General features: G+C 41.3%; 21 non-coding genes across 21 annotated transcripts; 14 read left to right on the top strand and 7 right to left on the bottom strand.

Annotated features, from left to right (window-relative positions):
* Positions 1–1131: 1131 nt before the first annotated feature.
* On the bottom strand, positions 1132–1226 carry TRNAI-UAU (transfer RNA isoleucine (anticodon UAU)). The gene is made up of 2 exons: positions 1189–1226; positions 1132–1167 (listed from the first exon to the last, which is right to left on the bottom strand). It is a non-coding gene; the product is annotated as a tRNA-Ile (tRNA).
* Positions 1227–1518: 292 nt separating this feature from the next.
* On the top strand, positions 1519–1600 carry TRNAS-GCU (transfer RNA serine (anticodon GCU)). The gene has a single exon. It is a non-coding gene; the product is annotated as a tRNA-Ser (tRNA).
* Positions 1601–2187: 587 nt separating this feature from the next.
* TRNAT-UGU (transfer RNA threonine (anticodon UGU)) lies at positions 2188–2259 on the top strand. Its single transcript has one exon. It is a non-coding gene; the product is annotated as a tRNA-Thr (tRNA).
* A 1143-nt stretch (positions 2260–3402) lies between these two features.
* TRNAI-UAU (transfer RNA isoleucine (anticodon UAU)) lies at positions 3403–3497 on the bottom strand. The gene is made up of 2 exons: positions 3460–3497; positions 3403–3438 (listed from the first exon to the last, which is right to left on the bottom strand). It is a non-coding gene; the product is annotated as a tRNA-Ile (tRNA).
* A 292-nt stretch (positions 3498–3789) lies between these two features.
* On the top strand, positions 3790–3871 carry TRNAS-GCU (transfer RNA serine (anticodon GCU)). The gene has a single exon. It is a non-coding gene; the product is annotated as a tRNA-Ser (tRNA).
* A 587-nt stretch (positions 3872–4458) lies between these two features.
* On the top strand, positions 4459–4530 carry TRNAT-UGU (transfer RNA threonine (anticodon UGU)). Its single transcript has one exon. It is a non-coding gene; the product is annotated as a tRNA-Thr (tRNA).
* Positions 4531–5674: 1144 nt separating this feature from the next.
* TRNAI-UAU (transfer RNA isoleucine (anticodon UAU)) lies at positions 5675–5769 on the bottom strand. Its single transcript has 2 exons — positions 5732–5769; positions 5675–5710 (listed from the first exon to the last, which is right to left on the bottom strand). It is a non-coding gene; the product is annotated as a tRNA-Ile (tRNA).
* A 292-nt stretch (positions 5770–6061) lies between these two features.
* On the top strand, positions 6062–6143 carry TRNAS-GCU (transfer RNA serine (anticodon GCU)). Its single transcript has one exon. It is a non-coding gene; the product is annotated as a tRNA-Ser (tRNA).
* A 587-nt stretch (positions 6144–6730) lies between these two features.
* Positions 6731–6802, top strand: TRNAA-UGC (transfer RNA alanine (anticodon UGC)). Its single transcript has one exon. It is a non-coding gene; the product is annotated as a tRNA-Ala (tRNA).
* Positions 6803–7960: 1158 nt separating this feature from the next.
* Positions 7961–8055, bottom strand: TRNAI-UAU (transfer RNA isoleucine (anticodon UAU)). Its single transcript has 2 exons — positions 8018–8055; positions 7961–7996 (listed from the first exon to the last, which is right to left on the bottom strand). It is a non-coding gene; the product is annotated as a tRNA-Ile (tRNA).
* Positions 8056–8347: 292 nt separating this feature from the next.
* Positions 8348–8429, top strand: TRNAS-GCU (transfer RNA serine (anticodon GCU)). The gene has a single exon. It is a non-coding gene; the product is annotated as a tRNA-Ser (tRNA).
* Positions 8430–9018: 589 nt separating this feature from the next.
* Positions 9019–9090, top strand: TRNAT-UGU (transfer RNA threonine (anticodon UGU)). Its single transcript has one exon. It is a non-coding gene; the product is annotated as a tRNA-Thr (tRNA).
* Positions 9091–10233: 1143 nt separating this feature from the next.
* Positions 10234–10328, bottom strand: TRNAI-UAU (transfer RNA isoleucine (anticodon UAU)). The gene is made up of 2 exons: positions 10291–10328; positions 10234–10269 (listed from the first exon to the last, which is right to left on the bottom strand). It is a non-coding gene; the product is annotated as a tRNA-Ile (tRNA).
* A 292-nt stretch (positions 10329–10620) lies between these two features.
* Positions 10621–10702, top strand: TRNAS-GCU (transfer RNA serine (anticodon GCU)). Its single transcript has one exon. It is a non-coding gene; the product is annotated as a tRNA-Ser (tRNA).
* A 587-nt stretch (positions 10703–11289) lies between these two features.
* TRNAA-UGC (transfer RNA alanine (anticodon UGC)) lies at positions 11290–11361 on the top strand. The gene has a single exon. It is a non-coding gene; the product is annotated as a tRNA-Ala (tRNA).
* Positions 11362–12519: 1158 nt separating this feature from the next.
* On the bottom strand, positions 12520–12614 carry TRNAI-UAU (transfer RNA isoleucine (anticodon UAU)). Its single transcript has 2 exons — positions 12577–12614; positions 12520–12555 (listed from the first exon to the last, which is right to left on the bottom strand). It is a non-coding gene; the product is annotated as a tRNA-Ile (tRNA).
* Positions 12615–12906: 292 nt separating this feature from the next.
* Positions 12907–12988, top strand: TRNAS-GCU (transfer RNA serine (anticodon GCU)). The gene has a single exon. It is a non-coding gene; the product is annotated as a tRNA-Ser (tRNA).
* A 587-nt stretch (positions 12989–13575) lies between these two features.
* On the top strand, positions 13576–13647 carry TRNAT-UGU (transfer RNA threonine (anticodon UGU)). Its single transcript has one exon. It is a non-coding gene; the product is annotated as a tRNA-Thr (tRNA).
* Positions 13648–14791: 1144 nt separating this feature from the next.
* TRNAI-UAU (transfer RNA isoleucine (anticodon UAU)) lies at positions 14792–14886 on the bottom strand. Its single transcript has 2 exons — positions 14849–14886; positions 14792–14827 (listed from the first exon to the last, which is right to left on the bottom strand). It is a non-coding gene; the product is annotated as a tRNA-Ile (tRNA).
* Positions 14887–15178: 292 nt separating this feature from the next.
* TRNAS-GCU (transfer RNA serine (anticodon GCU)) lies at positions 15179–15260 on the top strand. Its single transcript has one exon. It is a non-coding gene; the product is annotated as a tRNA-Ser (tRNA).
* Positions 15261–15847: 587 nt separating this feature from the next.
* TRNAT-UGU (transfer RNA threonine (anticodon UGU)) lies at positions 15848–15919 on the top strand. Its single transcript has one exon. It is a non-coding gene; the product is annotated as a tRNA-Thr (tRNA).
* Positions 15920–16424: the final 505 nt, after the last annotated feature.

Below are 16424 nucleotides of genomic sequence, written 5' to 3' on the forward strand. Positions count from 1 at the left end.
TTTCTGTATGTTGTTTCCAAGTCAATCTTTCTAGGAGTCACACCTTGTCTTAAGTTTGCTTATTGACAAGCTTCCCTTTCCTGCTTTCATCGTATCAAGAAGACTTCATGAAAACCATTGAACCATAAACTATTGCCTCACCCCTTCCGATCGCCTGACAAACGCCATTCTCACCCCGCCGGGCAAAGCCAAATAAGCCATGCATATTTGAAGTTCCTTTGAAAGTCAGAGCGAGGACTATGACCTCTGTTCCGACTGAGTCTGCATCCACAGAAAGGATGAAATAAGGATCTAGAAATTTCACCAAGGAGATGTGAACTTCATCCCCCTTAAAATACTTTTCCTCCCAGATGCCCCGGCTCTTAGTCAAATGAGGTTAATCTTCAAAACCCCACCCCCACTAACCATAAATATCCGACTCTCCTGCTGTCCATTCAAATGATACAAGGTATCTTGTACATAGAGAGAATGTGAGAAAAAGCAGAATCGCTTCATAGATTTGGTGACCTTGGAAGGGTCGGCTGGATAAAGAAGTGAACCTGATTTCGGGAAAAGGAGTATCGTGCTGGGGATGAGGAAAAGAGAACATGGACCACATTCACAAGTTAGAGAAATAAATGTAATAGGTTGAATGGTTTTAAAAAGTTAACTTTGAGCACGAATTGTGTTTTTTAAACTGCAAAGAATTAAAAAATCAATGTGGGATTGGAGGCACAATCTGAGCAGAAAGCACCATAAGATGCTATGGTGCAACTCTTATGTTGACTAGAAACATTAATATGATGACGCTCTTCTTTTGATATGTCTTTCAGTTAAATTGTATTGTAAGTAGCTGATACAGCACTGTTTGCAGCTCCTCAGTATATGGTTATCCCGTGACAACAATGTTTTCATCATATTTATTATTCTACAAATGTATTTTTAAATGCACTGATGTGGTGTTTGCATGCTATGCAAGACGGCACATCATGGAATGTTTATAAGGAGCATCGAATAGGATTGTGATATTTGCACCTGGAAGAGTCGGACACGCAGATCCTGAAAAGAAGTAAAGACTCTCTAGCAAGGGCCGTCTTTACCCTGAGTTTAATCTTTACTTTTAGTGAAATGGTTTATGAAAAACCAGTAAGCTGCTCCAGGTGAGGCTCGAACTCACAACCTCGGCATGCCTCAATGCATGTACTGCTGTATAAGTACCGCGTGCTAACCGATTGCGCCACTGGAGCTCACTTTTCTCATATCTCCCCAGTTGAGCCATCTAGAGCTGACCAAGTAGATACTGGCACTGCTCCCTTATTCACTGTGCAAGATCGACTCACATGCTAGCATGTTATCATGACTATTAAAAACTACAGTCCTAATAGAACAGATTTGATAATTCTGCTATATCATGTGCTCTGTCTATTGAACACCACATACATTTGCCAGTTCTGACACAGTCTAGGAGAAACTTATGATTATTTGTAATTAGCACATAGTAAGAATTTCCTAAAAAATGAAACATAGTCACCTAAGGCAGACGAGGTGGCCGAGTGGTTAAGGCGATGGACTGCTAATCCATTGTGCTCTGCACGCGTGGGTTCGAATCCCATCTTCGTCGGAACGCCATCAGACACTCTTTTGAAGGTGGGCATGTCTCGTAGTACAATTACACTCTCTTTCAAGACACAGCCATAATCCACTAGAAGGGCCCAACTGACTATTCCATTTTGGCAATTATGTCAAATTAAGGGAAGTGTTTTGTGCTTAATTGAAATTAGATCTTTCATGAAGTGTCCAGAGGATTGCCTTTCCCTCACTCCTGGCCTTCTAACCAGTTTGGATAGATAGACTGATAAGAAAGCAGCTCTTACTCCTAAAGTTTCAGCCATCTCAAGTGTATGACTGTTGACATATGTCTGCCCCACAGAGACAGATCACTTCTAATAAGTGAGTTCTTTATCTGTCACTGATTGCGGACATACTAACTAGAGCTATCAGTATGGTCATAAATGTGAATACTCTTATGTTCTCAAATCAAAATGGAGTTTTTCCTACTTCCAAGAAAAGTGTCTTAAGCATGCTCTTCAATTTGTGCACGCATGTAGACATTCAAATGCAACTGCATTTCCATACAGTCTCAAAATCATAGATATCTTCATACCGCAGTAAGAATACATGAAGCGATTTACATACTGCAGGCAGGCTGGCCTTGTAGCTCAGTGGCAGAGCACTGGTCTTGTAAACCAGGGGTCATGAGTTTAAGCCTCATCAGGGCCTTTTTATATGTGAGTTTCTGTATGTTGTTTCCAAGTCAATCTTTCTAGGAGTCACACCTTGTCTTAAGTTTGCTTATTGACAAGCTTCCCTTTCCTGCTTTCATCGTATCAAGAAGACTTCATGAAAACCATTGAACCATAAACTATTGCCTCACCCCTTCCGATCGCCTGACAAACGCCATTCTCACCCCGCCGGGCAAAGCCAAATAAGCCATGCATATTTGAAGTTCCTTTGAAAGTCAGAGCGAGGACTATGACCTCTGTTCCGACTGAGTCTGCATCCACAGAAAGGATGAAATAAGGATCTAGAAATTTCACCAAGGAGATGTGAACTTCATCCCCCTTAAAATACTTTTCCTCCCAGATGCCCCGGCTCTTAGTCAAATGAGGTTAATCTTCAAAACCCCACCCCCACTAACCATAAATATCCGACTCTCCTGCTGTCCATTCAAATGATACAAGGTATCTTGTACATAGAGAGAATGTGAGAAAAAGCAGAATCGCTTCATAGATTTGGTGACCTTGGAAGGGTCGGCTGGATAAAGAAGTGAACCTGATTTCGGGAAAAGGAGTATCGTGCTGGGGATGAGGAAAAGAGAACATGGACCACATTCACAAGTTAGAGAAATAAATGTAATAGGTTGAATGGTTTTAAAAAGTTAACTTTGAGCACGAATTGTGTTTTTTAAACTGCAAAGAATTAAAAAATCAATGTGGGATTGGAGGCACAATCTGAGCAGAAAGCACCATAAGATGCTATGGTGCAACTCTTATGTTGACTAGAAACATTAATATGATGACGCTCTTCTTTTGATATGTCTTTCAGTTAAATTGTATTGTAAGTAGCTGATACAGCACTGTTTGCAGCTCCTCAGTATATGGTTATCCCGTGACAACAATGTTTTCATCATATTTATTATTCTACAAATGTATTTTTAAATGCACTGATTGGTGTTTGCATGCTATGCAAGACGGCACATCATGGAATGTTTATAAGGAGCATCGAATAGGATTGAGATATTTGCACCTGGAAGAGTCGGACACGCAGATCCTGAAAAGAAGTAAAGACTCTCTAGCAAGGGCCGTCTTTACCCTGAGTTTAATCTTTACTTTTAGTGAAATGGTTTATGAAAAACCAGTAAGCTGCTCCAGGTGAGGCTCGAACTCACAACCTCGGCATGCCTCAATGCAAGTACTGCTGTATAAGTACCGCACGCTAACCGATTGCGCCACTGGAGCTCACTGTTCTCATATCTCCCCAGTTGAGCCATCTAGAGCTGACCAAGTAGATACTGGCACTGCTCCCTTATTCACTGTGCAAGATCGACTCACATGCTAGCATGTTATCATGACTATTAAAAACTACAGTCCTAATGGAACAGATTTGATAATTCTGCTATATCATGTGCTCTGTCTATTGAACACCACATACATTTGCCAGTTCTGACACAGTCTAGGAGAAACTTATGATTATTTGTAATTAGCACATAGTAAGAATTTCCTAAAAAATGAAACATAGTCACCTAAGGCAGACGAGGTGGCCGAGTGGTTAAGGTGATGGACTGCTAATCCATTGTGCTCTGCACGCGTGGGTTCGAATCCCACCTTTGTCGGAACGCCATCAGACACTCTTTTGAAGGTGGGCATGTCTCGTAGTACAATTACACTCTCTTTCAAGGCACAGCCATAATCCACTAGAAGGGCCCAACTGACTATTCCATTTTGGCAATTATGTCAAATTAAGGGAAGTGTTTTGTGCTTAATTGAAATTAGATCTTTCATGAAGTGTCCAGAGGATTGCCTTTCCCTCACTCCTGGCCTTCTAACCAGTTTGGATAGATAGACTGATAAGAAAGCAGCTCTTACTCCTAAAGTTTCAGCCATCTCAAGTGTATGACTGTTGACATATGTCTGCCCCACAAAGACAGATCACTTCTAATAAGTGAGTTCTTTATCTGTCACTGATTGCGGACATACTAACTAGAGCTATCAGTATGGTCATAAATGTGAATACTCTTATGTTCTCAAATCAAAATGGAGTTCTTCCTACTTCCAAGAAAAGTGTCTTAAGCATGCTCCTCAATTTGTGCACGCATGTAGACATTCAAATGAAACTGCATTTCCATACAGTCTCAAAATCATAGATATCTTCATACCGCAGTAAGAATACATGAAGCGATTTACATACTGCAGGCAGGCTGGCCTTGTAGCTCAGTGGCAGAGCACTGGTCTTGTAAACCAGGGGTCATGAGTTCAAGCCTCATCAGGGCCTTTTTATATGTGAGTTTCTGTATGTTGTTTCCAATTCATTCTTTCTAGGAGTCACACGTTGTCTTAAGTTTGCTTATTGACAAGCTTCCCTTTCCTGCTTTCATCGTATCAAGAAGACTTCATGAAAACCATTGAACCATAAACTATTGCCTCACCCCTTCCGAACGCCTGACAAACGCCATTCTCACCCTGCCGGGCAAAGCCAAATAAGCCATGCATATTTGAAGTTCCTTTGAAAGTCAGAGCGAGGACTATGACCTCTGTTCCGACTGAGTCTGCATCCACAGAAAGGATGAAATAAGGATCTAGAAATTTCACCAAGGAGATGTGAACTTCATCCCCCTTAAAATACTTTTCCTCCCATATGCCCCGGCTCTTAGTCAAATGAGGTTAATCTTCAAAACCCCACCCCCACTAACCATAAATATCCGACTCTCCTGCTGTCCATTCAAATGATACAAGGTATCTTGTACATAGAGAGAATGTGAGAAAAAGCAGAATCGCTTCATAGATTTGGTGACCTTGGAAGGGTCGGCTGGATAAAGAAGTGAACCTGATTTCGGGAAAAGGAGTATCGTGATGGGGATGAGGAAAAGAGAACATGGACCACATTCACAAGTTAGAGAAATAAATGTAATAGGTTGAATGGTTTTAAAAAGTTAACTTTGAGCACGAATTGTGTTTTTTAAACTGCAAAGAATTAAAAAATCAATGTGGGATTGGAGGCACAATCTGAGCAGAAAGCACCATAAGCTGCTATGGTGCAACTCTTATGTTGACTAGAAACATTAATATGATGACGCTCTTCTTTTGATATGTCTTTCAGTTAAATTGTATTGTAAGTAGCTGATACAGCACTGTTTGCAGCTCCTCAGTATATGGTTATCCCGTGACAACAATGTTTTCATCATATTTATTATTCTACAAATGTATTTTTAAATGCACTGATGTGGTGTTTGCATGCTATGCAAGACGGCACATCATGGAATGTTTATAAGGAGCATCGAATAGGATTGTGATATTTGCACCTGGAAGAGTCGGACACGCAGATCCTGAAAAGAAGTAAAGACTCTCTAGCAAGGGCCGTCTTTACCCTGAGTTTAATCTTTACTTTTAGTGAAATGGTTTATGAAAAACCAGCAAGCTGCTCCAGGTGAGGCTCGAACTCACAACCTCGGCATGCCTCAATGCATGTACTGCTGTATAAGTACCGCGCGCTAACCAATTGCGCCACTGGAGCTCACTGTTCTCATATCTCCCCAGTTGAGCCATCTAGAGCTGACCAAGTAGATACTGGCACTGCTCCCTTATTCACTGTGCAAGATCGACTCGCATGCTAGAAGGTTATCATGACTATTAAAAACTACAGTCCTAATGGAACAGATTTGATAATTCTGCTATATCATGTGCTCTGTCTATTGAACACCACATACATTTGCCAGTTCTGACACAGTCTAGGAGAAACTTATGATTATTTGTAATTAGCACATAGTAAGAATTTCCTAAAAAATGAAACATAGTCACCAAAGTCAGACGAGGTGGCCGAGTGGTTAAGGCGATGGACTGCTAATCCATTGTGCTCTGCACGCGTGGGTTCGAATCCCACCTTTGTCGGAACGCCATCAGACACTCTTTTGAAGGTGGGCATGTCTCGTAGTACAATTACACTCTCTTTCTAGACACAGCCATAATCCACTAGAAGGGCCCAACTGACTATTCCATTTTGGCAATTATGTCAAATTAAGGGAAGTGTTTTGTGCTTAATTGAAATTAGATCTTTCATGAAGTGTCCAGAGGATTGCCTTTCCCTCACTCCTGGCCTTCTAACCAGTTTGGATAGATAGACTGATAAGAAAGCAGCTCTTACTCCTAAAGTTTCAGCCATCTCAAGTGTATGACTGTTGACATATGTCTGCCCCACAGAGACAGATCACTTCTAATAAGTGAGTTCTTTATCTGTCACTGATTGCGGACATACTAACTAGAGCTATCAGTATGGTCATAAATGTGAATACTCTTATGTTCTCAAATCAAAATGGAGTTTTTCCTACTTCCAAGAAAAGTGTCTTAAGCATGCTCTTCAATTTGTGCACGCATGTAGACATTCAAATGCAACTGCATTTCCATACAGTCTCAAAATCATAGATATCTTCATTCCGCAGTAAGAATACGTGAAGCGATTTACATACTGCAGGCAGGCTGGCCTTGTAGCTCAGTGGCAGAGCACTGGTCTTGCAAACCAGGGGTCATGAGTTCAAGCCTCATCAGGGCCTTTTTATATGTGAGTTTCTGTATGTTGTTTCCAAGTCAATCTTTCTAGGAGTCACACCTTGTCTTAAGTTTGCTTATTGACAAGCTTCCCTTTCCTGCTTTCATCGTATCAAGAAGACTTCATGAAAACCATTGAACCATAAACTATTGCCTCACCCCTTCCGATCGCCTGACAAACGCCATTCTCACCCTGCCGGGCAAGCCGTGCTGGGCAAAGCCAAATAAGCCATGCATATTTGAAGTTCCTTTGAAAGTCAGAGCGAGGACTATGACCTCTGTTCCGACTGAGTCTGCATCCACAGAAAGGATGAAATAAGGATCTAGAAATTTCACCAAGGAGATGTGAACTTCATCCCCCTTAAAATACTTTTCCTCCCAGATGCCCCGGCTCTTAGTCAAATGAGGTTAATCTTCAAAACCCCACCCCCACTAACCATAAATATCCGACTCTCCTGCTGTCCATTCAAATGATACAAGGTATCTTGTACATAGAGAGAATGTGAGAAAAAGCAGAATCGCTTCATAGATTTGGTGACCTTGGAAGGGTCGGCTGGATAAAGAAGTGAACCTGATTTCGGGAAAAGGAGTATCGTGATGGGGATGAGGAAAAGAGAACATGGACCACATTCACAAGTTAGAGAAATAAATGTAATAGGTTGAATGGTTTTAAAAAGTTAACTTTGAGCACGAATTGTGTTTTTTAAACTGCAAAGAATTAAAAAATCAATGTGGGATTGGAGGCACAATCTGAGCAGAAAGCACCATAAGCTGCTATGGTGCAACTCTTATGTTGACTAGAAACATTAATATGATGACGCTCTTCTTTTGATATGTCTTTCAGTTAAATTGTATTGTAAGTAGCTGATACAGCACTGTTTGCAGCTCCTCAGTATATGGTTATCCCGTGACAACAATGTTTTCATCATATTTATTATTCTACAAATGTATTTTTAAATGCACTGATGTGGTGTTTGCATGCTATGCAAGACGGCACATCATGGAATGTTTATAAGGAGCATCGAATAGGATTGTGATATTTGCACCTGGAAGAGTCGGACACGCAGATCCTGAAAAGAAGTAAAGACTCTCTAGCAAGGGCCGTCTTTACCCTGAGTTTAATCTTCACTTTTAGTGAAATGGTTTATGAAAAACCAGTAAGCTGCTCCAGGTGAGGCTCGAACTCACAACCTCGGCATGCCTCAATGCATGTACTGCTGTATAAGTACCGCGCGCTAACCGATTGCGCCACTGGAGCTCACTGTTCTCATATCTCCCCAGTTGAGCCATCTAGAGCTGACCAAGTAGATACTGGCACTGCTCCCTTATTCACTGTGCAAGATCGACTCACATGCTAGCATGTTATCATGACTATTAAAAACTACAGTCCTAATGGAACAGATTTGATAATTCTGCTATATCATGTGCTCTGTCTATTGAACACCACATACATTTGCCAGTTCTGACACAGTCTAGGAGAAACTTATGATTATTTGTAATTAGCACATAGTAAGAATTTCCTAAAAAATGAAACATAGTCACCTAAGGCAGACGAGGTGGCCGAGTGGTTAAGGTGATGGACTGCTAATCCATTGTGCTCTGCACGCGTGGGTTCGAATCCCACCTTTGTCGGAACGCCATCAGACACTCTTTTGAAGGTGGGCATGTCTCGTAGTACAATTACACTCTCTTTCAAGGCACAGCCATAATCCACTAGAAGGGCCCAACTGACTATTCCATTTTGGCAATTATGTCAAATTAAGGGAAGTGTTTTGTGCTTAATTGAAATTAGATCTTTCATGAAGTGTCCAGAGGATTGCCTTTCCCTCACTCCTCGCCTTCTAACCAGTTTGGATAGATAGACTGATAAGAAAGCAGCTCTTACTCCTAAAGTTTCAGCCATCTCAAGTGTATGACTGTTGACATATGTCTGCCCCACAGAGACAGATCACTTCTAATAAGTGAGTTCTTTATCTGTCACTGATTGCGGACATACTAACTAGAGCTATCAGTATGGTCATAAATGTGAATACTCTTATGTTCTCAAATCAAAATGGAGTTTTTCCTACTTCCAAGAAAAGTGTCTTAAGCATGCTCTTCAATTTGTGCACGCATGTAGACATTCAAATGCAACTGCATTTCCATACAGAGTCTCAAAATCATAGATATCTTCATACCGCAGTAAGAATACATGAAGCGATTTATATACTGCAGGCAGGCTGGCCTTGTAGCTCAGTGGCAGAGCACTGGTCTTGTAAACCAGGGGTCATGAGTTCAAGCCTCATCAGGGCCTTTTTATATGTGAGTTTCTGTATGTTGTTTCCAAGTCATTCTTTCTAGGAGTCACACTTTGTCTTAAGTTTGCTTATTGACAAGCTTCCCTTTCCTGCTTTCATCGTATCAAGAAGACTTCATGAAAACCATTGAACCATAAACTATTGCCTCACCCTTCCGATCGCCTGAAAAACGCCATTCTCACCCCGCCGGGCAAAGCCAAATAAGCCATGCATATTTGAAGTTCCTTTGAAAGTCAGAGCGAGGACTATGACCTCTGTTCCGTCTGAGTCTGCATCCACAGAAAGGATGAAATAAGGATCTAGAAATTTCACCAAGGAGATGTGAACTTCATCCCCCTTAAAATACTTTTCCTCCCAGATGCCCCGGCTCTTAGTCAAATGAGGTTAATCTTCAAAACCCCACCCCCACTAACCATAAATATCCGACTCTCCTGCTGTCCATTCAAATGATACAAGGTATCTTGTACATAGAGAGAATGTGAGAAAAAGCAGAATCGCTTCATAGATTTGGTGACCTTGGAAGGGTCGGCTGGATAAAGAAGTGAACCTGATTTCGGGAAAAGGAGTATCGTGATGGGGATGAGGAAAAGAGAACATGGACCACATTCACAAGTTAGAGAAATAAATGTAATAGGTTGAATGGTTTTAAAAAGTTAACTTTGAGCACGAATTGTGTTTTTTAAACTGCAAAGAATTAAAAAATCAATGTGGGATTGGAGGCACAATCTGAGCAGAAAGCACCATAAGCTGCTATGGTGCAACTCTTATGTTGACTAGAAACATTAATATGATGACGCTCTTCTTTTGATATGTCTTTCAGTTAAATTGTATTGTAAGTAGCTGATACAGCACTGTTTGCAGCTCCTCAGTATATGGTTATCCCGTGACAACAATGTTTTCATCATATTTATTATTCTACAAATGTATTTTTAAATGCACTGATGTGGTGTTTGCATGCTATGCAAGACGGCACATCATGGAATGTTTATAAGGAGCATCGAATAGGATTGTGATATTTGCACCTGGAAGAGTCGGACACGCAGATCCTGAAAAGAAGTAAAGACTCTCTAGCAAGGGCCGTCTTTACCCTGAGTTTAATCATTACTTTTAGTGAAATGGTTTATGAAAAACCAGCAAGCTGCTCCAGGTGAGGCTCGAACTCACAACCTCGGCATGCCTCAATGCATGTACTGCTGTATAAGTACCGCGCGCTAACCGATTGCGCCACTGGAGCTCACTGTTCTCATATCTCCCCAGTTGAGCCATCTAGAGCTGACCAAGTAGATACTGGCACTGCTCCCTTATTCACTGTGCAAGATCGACTCGCATGCTAGAAGGTTATCATGACTATTAAAAACTACAGTCCTAATGGAACAGATTTGATAATTCTGCTATATCATGTGCTCTGTCTATTGAACACCACATACATTTGCCAGTTCTGACACAGTCTAGGAGAAACTTATGATTATTTGTAATTAGCACATAGTAAGAATTTCCAAAAAAATGAAACATAGTCACCAAAGTCAGACGAGGTGGCCGAGTGGTTAAGGCGATGGACTGCTAATCCATTGTGCTCTGCACGCGTGGGTTCGAAGCCCACCTTCGTCGGAACGCCATCAGACACTCTTTTGAAGGTGGGCATGTCTCGTAGTACAATTACACTCTCTTTCTAGACACAGCCATAATCCACTAGAAGGGCCCAACTGACTATTCCATTTTGGCAATTATGTCAAATTAAGGGAAGTGTTTTGTGCTTAATTGAAATTAGATCTTTCATGAAGTGTCCAGAGGATTGCCTTTCCCTCACTCCTGGCCTTCTAACCAGTTTGGATAGATAGACTGATAAGAAAGCAGCTCTTACTCCTAAAGTTTCAGCCATCTCAAGTGTATGACTGTTGACATATGTCTGCCCCACAGAGACAGATCACTTCTAATAAGTGAGTTCTTTATCTGTCACTGATTGCGGACATACTAACTAGAGCTATCAGTATGGTCATAAATGTGAATACTCTTATGTTCTCAAATCAAAATGGAGTTTTTCCTACTTCCAAGAAAAGTGTCTTAAGCATGCTCTTCAATTTGTGCACGCATGTAGACATTCAAATGCAACTGCATTTCCATACAGTCTCAAAATCATAGATATCTTCATACCGCAGTAAGAATACGTGAAGCGATTTACATACTGCAGGCAGGCTGGCCTTGTAGCTCAGTGGCAGAGCACTGGTCTTGCAAACCAGGGGTCATGAGTTCAAGCCTCATCAGGGCCTTTTTATATGTGAGTTTCTGTATGTTGTTTCCAAGTCAATCTTTCTAGGAGTCACACCTTGTCTTAAGTTTGCTTATTGACAAGCTTCCCTTTCCTGCTTTCATCGTATCAAGAAGACTTCATGAAAACCATTGAACCATAAACTATTGCCTCACCTCTTCCGATCGCCTGACAAACGCCATTCTCACCCTGCCGGGCAAGCCGTGCTGGGCAAAGCCAAATAAGCCATGCATATTTGAAGTTCCTTTGAAAGTCAGAGCGAGGACTATGACCTCTGTTCCGACTGAGTCTGCATCCACAGAAAGGATGAAATAAGGATCTAGAAATTTCACCAAGGAGATGTGAACTTCATCCCCCTTAAAATACTTTTCCTCCCAGATGCCCCGGCTCTTAGTCAAATGAGGTTAATCTTCAAAACCCCACCCCCACTAACCATAAATATCCGACTCTCCTGCTGTCCATTCAAATGATACAAGGTATCTTGTACATAGAGAGAATGTGAGAAAAAGCAGAATCGCTTCATAGATTTGGTGACCTTGGAAGGGTCGGCTGGATAAAGAAGTGGACCTGATTTCGGGAAAAGGAGTATCGTGATGGGGATGAGGAAAAGAGAACATGGACCACATTCACAAGTTAGAGAAATAAATGTAATAGGTTGAATGGTTTTAAAAAGTTAACTTTGAGCACGAATTGTGTTTTTTAAACTGCAACGAACTAAAAAATCAATGTGGGATTGGAGGCACAATCTGAGCAGAAAGCACCATAAGCTGCTATGGTGCAACTCTTATGTTGACTAGAAACATTAATATGATGACGCTCTTCTTTTGATATGTCTTTCAGTTAAATTGTATTGTAAGTAGCTGATACAGCACTGTTTGCAGCTCCTCAGTATATGGTTATCCCGTGACAACAATGTTTTCATCATATTTATTATTCTACAAATGTATTTTTAAATGCACTGATGTGGTGTTTGCATGCTATGCAAGACGGCACATCATGGAATGTTTATAAGGAGCATCGAATAGGATTGTGATATTTGCACCTGGAAGAGTCGGACACGCAGATCCTGAAAAGAAGTAAAGACTCTCTAGCAAGGGCCGTCTTTACCCTGAGTTTAATCTTTACTTTTAGTGAAATGGTTTATGAAAAACCAGTAAGCTGCTCCAGGTGAGGCTCGAACTCACAACCTCGGCATGCCTCAATGCATGTACTGCTGTATAAGTACCGCGTGCTAACCGATTGCGCCACTGGAGCTCACTTTTCTCATATCTCCCCAGTTGAGCCATCTAGAGCTGACCAAGTAGATACTGGCACTGCTCCCTTATTCACTGTGCAAGATCGACTCACATGCTAGCATGTTATCATGACTATTAAAAACTACAGTCCTAATAGAACAGATTTGATAATTCTGCTATATCATGTGCTCTGTCTATTGAACACCACATACATTTGCCAGTTCTGACACAGTCTAGGAGAAACTTATGATTATTTGTAATTAGCACATAGTAAGAATTTCCTAAAAAATGAAACATAGTCACCTAAGGCAGACGAGGTGGCCGAGTGGTTAAGGCGATGGACTGCTAATCCATTGTGCTCTGCACGCGTGGGTTCGAATCCCATCTTCGTCGGAACGCCATCAGACACTCTTTTGAAGGTGGGCATGTCTCGTAGTACAATTACACTCTCTTTCAAGACACAGCCATAATCCACTAGAAGGGCCCAACTGACTATTCCATTTTGGCAATTATGTCAAATTAAGGGAAGTGTTTTGTGCTTAATTGAAATTAGATCTTTCATGAAGTGTCCAGAGGATTGCCTTTCCCTCACTCCTGGCCTTCTAACCAGTTTGGATAGATAGACTGATAAGAAAGCAGCTCTTACTCCTAAAGTTTCAGCCATCTCAAGTGTATGACTGTTGACATATGTCTGCCCCACAGAGACAGATCACTTCTAATAAGTGAGTTCTTTATCTGTCACTGATTGCGGACATACTAACTAGAGCTATCAGTATGGTCATAAATGTGAATACTCTTATGTTCTCAAATCAAAATGGAGTTTTTCCTACTTCCAAGAAAAGTGTCTTAAGCATGCTCTTCAATTTGTGCACGCATGTAGACATTCAAATGCAACTGCATTTCCATACAGTCTCAAAATCATAGATATCTTCATACCGCAGTAAGAATACATGAAGCGATTTACATACTGCAGGCAGGCTGGCCTTGTAGCTCAGTGGCAGAGCACTGGTCTTGTAAACCAGGGGTCATGAGTTTAAGCCTCATCAGGGCCTTTTTATATGTGAGTTTCTGTATGTTGTTTCCAAGTCAATCTTTCTAGGAGTCACACCTTGTCTTAAGTTTGCTTATTGACAAGCTTCCCTTTCCTGCTTTCATCGTATCAAGAAGACTTCATGAAAACCATTGAACCATAAACTATTGCCTCACCCCTTCCGATCGCCTGACAAACGCCATTCTCACCCCGCCGGGCAAAGCCAAATAAGCCATGCATATTTGAAGTTCCTTTGAAAGTCAGAGCGAGGACTATGACCTCTGTTCCGACTGAGTCTGCATCCACAGAAAGGATGAAATAAGGATCTAGAAATTTCACCAAGGAGATGTGAACTTCATCCCCCTTAAAATACTTTTCCTCCCAGATGCCCCGGCTCTTAGTCAAATGAGGTTAATCTTCAAAACCCCACCCCCACTAACCATAAATATCCGACTCTCCTGCTGTCCATTCAAATGATACAAGGTATCTTGTACATAGAGAGAATGTGAGAAAAAGCAGAATCGCTTCATAGATTTGGTGACCTTGGAAGGGTCGGCTGGATAAAGAAGTGAACCTGATTTCGGGAAAAGGAGTATCGTGCTGGGGATGAGGAAAAGAGAACATGGACCACATTCACAAGTTAGAGAAATAAATGTAATAGGTTGAATGGTTTTAAAAAGTTAACTTTGAGCACGAATTGTGTTTTTTAAACTGCAAAGAATTAAAAAATCAATGTGGGATTGGAGGCACAATCTGAGCAGAAAGCACCATAAGATGCTATGGTGCAACTCTTATGTTGACTAGAAACATTAATATGATGACGCTCTTCTTTTGATATGTCTTTCAGTTAAATTGTATTGTAAGTAGCTGATACAGCACTGTTTGCAGCTCCTCAGTATATGGTTATCCCGTGACAACAATGTTTTCATCATATTTATTATTCTACAAATGTATTTTTAAATGCACTGATGTGGTGTTTGCATGCTATGCAAGACGGCACATCATGGAATGTTTATAAGGAGCATCGAATAGGATTGTGATATTTGCACCTGGAAGAGTCGGACACGCAGATCCTGAAAAGAAGTAAAGACTCTCTAGCAAGGGCCGTCTTTACCCTGAGTTTAATCTTTACTTTTAGTGAAATGGTTTATGAAAAACCAGTAAGCTGCTCCAGGTGAGGCTCGAACTCACAACCTCGGCATGCCTCAATGCATGTACTGCTGTATAAGTACCGCGTGCTAACCGATTGCGCCACTGGAGCTCACTTTTCTCATATCTCCCCAGTTGAGCCATCTAGAGCTGACCAAGTAGATACTGGCACTGCTCCCTTATTCACTGTGCAAGATCGACTCACATGCTAGCATGTTATCATGACTATTAAAAACTACAGTCCTAATAGAACAGATTTGATAATTCTGCTATATCATGTGCTCTGTCTATTGAACACCACATACATTTGCCAGTTCTGACACAGTCTAGGAGAAACTTATGATTATTTGTAATTAGCACATAGTAAGAATTTCCTAAAAAATGAAACATAGTCACCTAAGGCAGACGAGGTGGCCGAGTGGTTAAGGCGATGGACTGCTAATCCATTGTGCTCTGCACGCGTGGGTTCGAATCCCATCTTCGTCGGAACGCCATCAGACACTCTTTTGAAGGTGGGCATGTCTCGTAGTACAATTACACTCTCTTTCAAGACACAGCCATAATCCACTAGAAGGGCCCAACTGACTATTCCATTTTGGCAATTATGTCAAATTAAGGGAAGTGTTTTGTGCTTAATTGAAATTAGATCTTTCATGAAGTGTCCAGAGGATTGCCTTTCCCTCACTCCTGGCCTTCTAACCAGTTTGGATAGATAGACTGATAAGAAAGCAGCTCTTACTCCTAAAGTTTCAGCCATCTCAAGTGTATGACTGTTGACATATGTCTGCCCCACAGAGACAGATCACTTCTAATAAGTGAGTTCTTTATCTGTCACTGATTGCGGACATACTAACTAGAGCTATCAGTATGGTCATAAATGTGAATACTCTTATGTTCTCAAATCAAAATGGAGTTTTTCCTACTTCCAAGAAAAGTGTCTTAAGCATGCTCTTCAATTTGTGCACGCATGTAGACATTCAAATGCAACTGCATTTCCATACAGTCTCAAAATCATAGATATCTTCATACCGCAGTAAGAATACATGAAGCGATTTACATACTGCAGGCAGGCTGGCCTTGTAGCTCAGTGGCAGAGCACTGGTCTTGTAAACCAGGGGTCATGAGTTTAAGCCTCATCAGGGCCTTTTTATATGTGAGTTTCTGTATGTTGTTTCCAAGTCAATCTTTCTAGGAGTCACACCTTGTCTTAAGTTTGCTTATTGACAAGCTTCCCTTTCCTGCTTTCATCGTATCAAGAAGACTTCATGAAAACCATTGAACCATAAACTATTGCCTCACCCCTTCCGATCGCCTGACAAACGCCATTCTCACCCCGCCGGGCAAAGCCAAATAAGCCATGCATATTTGAAGTTCCTTTGAAAGTCAGAGCGAGGACTATGACCTCTGTTCCGACTGAGTCTGCATCCACAGAAAGGATGAAATAAGGATCTAGAAATTTCACCAAGGAGATGTGAACTTCATCCCCCTTAAAATACTTTTCCTCCCAGATGCCCCGGCTCTTAGTCAAATGAGGTTAATCTTCAAAACCCCACCCCCACTAACCATAAATATCCGACTCTCCTGCTGTCCATTCAAATGATACAAGGTATCTTGTACATAGAGAGAATGTGAGAAAAAGCAGAATCGCTT

Source organism: Lissotriton helveticus, chromosome 5_1 (assembly GCF_964261635.1).
Source record: "Lissotriton helveticus chromosome 5_1, aLisHel1.1, whole genome shotgun sequence".
Lineage (NCBI taxonomy): Eukaryota > Metazoa > Chordata > Amphibia > Caudata > Salamandridae > Lissotriton > Lissotriton helveticus.